The sequence below is a fragment of the Schistocerca piceifrons genome, unplaced genomic scaffold, assembly GCF_021461385.2.
Source record: "Schistocerca piceifrons isolate TAMUIC-IGC-003096 unplaced genomic scaffold, iqSchPice1.1 HiC_scaffold_1405, whole genome shotgun sequence".
Classification (NCBI taxonomy): domain Eukaryota; kingdom Metazoa; phylum Arthropoda; class Insecta; order Orthoptera; family Acrididae; genus Schistocerca; species Schistocerca piceifrons.
Window position 1 is genome coordinate 17,501 of NW_025727242.1, and position 5,000 is coordinate 22,500.

A 5,000-nucleotide genomic window follows, 5' to 3' on the forward strand; every position below is an offset into this window, starting at 1 on the left:
ACACAGTATTCAGGCGGGCTTGCCTGCTTTAAGCACTCTAATTTGTTCAAAGTAAACGTGCCGGCCCACCGAGACACTCAATAAAGAGCACCCTGGTAGGATTTCAACGGGGTCCGCCTCGGGACGCACGAGCACGCACGGGGCGGTCGCACGCCTTCGGCTCGCCCCACCGGCAGGACGTCCCACGATACATGCCAGTTAAACACCGACGGGCGGTGAACCAACAGCGTGGGACACAAATCCAACTACGAGCTTTTTAACCGCAACAACTTTAATATACGCTATTGGAGCTGGAATTACCGCGGCTGCTGGCACCAGACTTGCCCTCCAATAGATACTCGTTAAAGGATTTAAAGTGTACTCATTCCGATTACGGGGCCTCGGATGAGTCCCGTATCGTTATTTTTCGTCACTACCTCCCCGTGCCGGGAGTGGGTAATTTGCGCGCCTGCTGCCTTCCTTGGATGTGGTAGCCGTTTCTCAGGCTCCCTCTCCGGAATCGAACCCTGATTCCCCGTTACCCGTTACAACCATGGTAGGCGCAGAACCTACCATCGACAGTTGATAAGGCAGACATTTGAAAGATGCGTCGCCGGTACGAGGACCGTGCGATCAGCCCAAAGTTATTCAGAGTCACCAAGGCAAACGGACCGGACGAGCCGACCGATTGGTTTTGATCTAATAAAAGCGTCCCTTCCATCTCTGGTCGGGACTCTGTTTGCATGTATTAGCTCTAGAATTACCACAGTTATCCAAGTAACGTGGGTACGATCTAAGGAACCATAACTGATTTAATGAGCCATTCGCGGTTTCACCTTAATGCGGCTTGTACTGAGACATGCATGGCTTAATCTTTGAGACAAGCATATGACTACTGGCAGGATCAACCAGGGAGCTGCGTCAACTAGAGCTGAGCAGCCGGCCGCCCGGGAGTGTGTCCCGGGGGCCCGCGCGAACACGCAAGCGTCCGCTCAATCATTCTGCAAACAGGAGGAGGCTGAGCTCCCCTGCACAATACACCTCGAAACCCTCTCAGGTCCCGGCGGCGCGCAGCGCCGTCCCAAGTACTTGGTCGGGTTCGAGAGAGGCGCAATCGCCCGGAGTTAGGCGAGTAGACGCTTTCGGTGCGACCACCCGTGCTCCCAACTGAGCTTGCCGCTGCCGACAGAGGCCCGGGAGCGTGCTGTCGTGGCATTGCCGGCGGGAGACAACACGCGCCACCTACGGTGACCGGCAGCTCCAACGCCAGCGCCACAGAAGGACAAAAGCCCCACTTGGGTGCCGAAGCGAACTCTCCCAGCACAGCGCACACGCCAACACATCCGCACAGCTGCGATACAAACCACCAGCGAGAACCGCTGGGGCGACCGAGCAGCAGACGGCGTCGCGGCGCCGAGCGCCGGGCGGCGGCGCATCCTCAACGCACACAGTCCTCAATCGGACCAGCACACTGCAGATGTCCACCGCGCTTCGCACCGGGCCCGCGAGGACCTACTTTGGCCGCACGGCGCCGCGCGCAGGGTGCGCCGGCGCGCAGCTGCGACGCCTGCCGCGTCCGTCGGCCGGCGCGCCTGCCACTGGCCGCCCCCACCAGCCGGCTGTAGCGCGTGCGCCCACGCACCGCGCGGCCAGCACGCCGGGAGGCGCCCCCTCACCGGCCGGGGACGGTCCCACCCAGCCACCGCCGCGTATCGCTTCACACCCAGATGCCGTTCAGTTTCGTCGGCATGGTGGGTATCGCTGGAACAACCGGTTAGTACCTCAACCTATCGTCGCCATCACCGATTCACCCCTAGCGAGAACAACCGCACCACAACGGGTTACCATTTCTTCATTTGCGTAACTTCACCAGAAAACGTAGGCGTCCATCGCCATTTGCAACTTCAACCATTATTGCATGCCTGTGTCAGGTGTCACGCCACACTACGTCTGCCCACATACACGCAACAAAATGTGCACGCCTAGACAATACGTGGAAGGTGGCCCCCGTACGTATGCGATGTCCATTGCTCGAACGACTGTCAACCGGCTTCTGTAGCATGTCGCAGATATGGAACGCGCTGCACCATGCCATCACGGTGTGTGAGGAGAGACGACTAGGTCCGAATACATCAACAGACAGCTCATGCTGATCGCCATCCACGGCGTCCGTTCCTCCCACACGTCTCTATGGCGTACCACACTGCAATCCAGCTCTCATAGGGAGACGACACGTAGCTGCGTGCACAATATTTGCACTGTATGGTCCGCCGTTTTTGGGCGCAGTCGTTGTACGGTCACACATGTGCCACGATGTATCATTCAGTACATAAGGACGAATGTGCAGTACAGATTGTGGTTCACGCGTACGACATCAGCGGACAGTTGACACAGGCCGCACCACAACGTAGCCTGCGTACGTCGCATGCGAAGGGCATTGAACATGCAAACTTGTCACCAACCACCTTGCGAAGGCAGGGGGCAAGGTGGGGACGTGGGGAGAGGTGGGGGGGGGGGGGGGGCGGCATGTACGCCCTGCTGCCATCCACATTACAGTGTACAGCAGGAGCATGTGGAAAGTCAGCAAGACTTGCAAGGTGTTTAACATGAAGCGATACACAGGGGAGCGGGCAGTGCGAGTAGCGAACTATATTGCGAGGGTTGCGGGTGGGCACACTAATTGAACGAGTCCGTATAACAATTACAGAGCGGCTTAGGCGACAACGTGGGTTACGATAGGCGACAACGTGGGTTACGTTAGTGACAACGTGGGTACGTAGGGGACAACGTGGGTTACGTAGGGGACAACGTGGGTTACGTTAGGGGACAACGTGGGTTACGTTAGGGGACAACGTGGGTTACGTTAGGGACAACGTGGGTTACGTTAGGGACAACGTGGGTTAGGTTAAGGGCACAACATGGGGTTAGGTTAAGGCACAACATGGGTTAGGTTAAGGCACAACATGGGTTAGGTTAAGGCACAACATGGGTTAGTTAAGGCACAACATGGGTTAGGTTACGGCACAACATGGGTTAGGTTAAGGCACAACATGGGTTAGGTTAGGGGACAACATGGGTTAGGTTAGGGGACAACATGGGTTAGGTTAAGGCACAACATGGGTTAGGTTAAGGCACAACATGGGTTAGGTTAGGGGACAACATGGGTTAGGTTAGGCACAACATGGGTTAGGTTAGGGGACAACATGGGTTAGGTTAGGGACAACATGGGTTAGGTTAGGGGACAACATGGGTTAGGTTAGGGGACAACATGGGTTAGGTTAGGGGACAACATGGGTTAGGTTAGGGGACAACATGGGTTAGGTTAGGGGACAACATGGGTTAGGTTAGGGGACAACATGGGTTAGGTTAAGGCACAACATGGGTTAGGTTAGGGGACAACATGGGTTAGGTTAGGGGACAACATGGGTTAGGTTAGGGGACAACATGGGTTAGGTTAGGGGACAACATGGGTTAGGTTAGGGGACAACATGGGTTAGGTTAAGGCACAACATGGGTTAGGTTAGGGCACAACATGGGTTAGGTTAGGGCACAACATGGGTTAGGTTAGGGCACAACATGGGTTAGGTTAGGGGACAACATGGGTTAGGTTAGGGGACAACATGGGGTTAGGTTAGGGGACAACATGGGTTAGGTTAGGGGACAACATGGGTTAGGTTAGGGGACAACATGGGTTAGGTTAGGGGACAACATGGGTTAGGTTAGGGGACAACATGGGTTAGGTTAGGGGACAACATGGGTTAGGTTAGGGGACAACATGGGTTAGGTTAGGGGACAACATGGGTTAGGTTAAGGCACAACATGGGTTAGGTTAAGGGCACAACATGGGTTAGGTTAGGGGACAACATGGGTTAGGTTAGGGGACAACATGGGTTAGGTTAGGGGACAACATGGGTTAGGTTAAGGCACAACATGGGTTAGGTTAGGGGACAACATGGGTTAGGTTAAGGCACAACATGGGTTAGGTTAGGGGACAACATGGGTTAGGTTAGGGGACAACATGGGTTAGGTTAAGGCACAACATGGGTTAGGTTAAGGCACAACATGGGTTAGGTTAAGGCACAACATGGGTTAGGTTAGGGGACAACATGGGTTAGGTTAGGGGACAACTTGGGTTAGGTTAGGGGGACAACATGGGTTAGGTTAAGGCACAACATGGGTTAGGTTAAGGCACAACATGGGTTAGGTTAGGGGACAACATGGGTTAGGTTAGGGGACAACATGGGTTAGGTTAGGGGACAACATGGGTTAGGTTAAGGCACAACATGGGTTAGGTTAGGGGACAACATGGGTTAGGTTAAGGCACAACATGGGTTAGGTTAGGGGACAACATGGGTTAGGTTAGGGGACAACATGGGTTAGGTTAAGGCACAACATGGGTTAGGTTAAGGCACAACATGGGTTAGGTTAAGGGACAACATGGGTTAGGTTAGGGGACAACTTGGGTTAGGTTAGGGGACAACATGGGTTAGGTTAAGGCACAACATGGGTTAGGTTAAGGCACAACATGGGTTAGGTTAAGGTACAACATGGGTTAGGTTAAGGTACAACATGGGTTAGGTTAGGTTACACGTTGTTGTAAGGAAAGGTGTGGGGGGGGGGGGGGGGGCGGGGCGGCAGGTTCGTTGATAGTGATTTATAGTAAGTGAATGCTTGTGACATGATGAGATTTGTCACGTCAGGATGCACCTTTGGCTTATTAGAGGCGGCGCTCCAATTCTATGCTTGTGTCAGACCTGTGTCTTTGACTCATGTCATTGTTTGTGCGCTGTGACAGGAGGTACTATTGTGATGTTGGGTGCACCGTTGTATAGGACATGTGTGGGTGTTGGTGCCTTATCTGCGCAATGGTGGATGTCGAAAGGGGTGGGATATTCTATTTTCCGCATGGACCTCCTGGTCTGGTTGTGATAGTGTGGATTGTGTAATGTGGCGGAGAGGATGCACTGGATGTTGTTCCATGCTGGTGCTTACATATTGTATGTGCGCCTGTTAGAAGCAGA

At 54.0% G+C, this 5,000-nt stretch overlaps 1 non-coding gene across 1 annotated transcript in view; it reads right to left on the minus strand.

Annotated features, from left to right (window-relative positions):
- Positions 1-894, minus strand: part of LOC124733677 — a 1,909-nt gene extending 1,015 nt beyond the window's left edge. The window contains exon 1 of the ribosomal RNA XR_007009070.1: positions 1-894. This exon is cut by the window's left edge and continues 1,015 nt beyond it. This is a non-coding gene — a ribosomal RNA (small subunit ribosomal RNA).
- Positions 895-5,000: the final 4,106 nt, after the last annotated feature.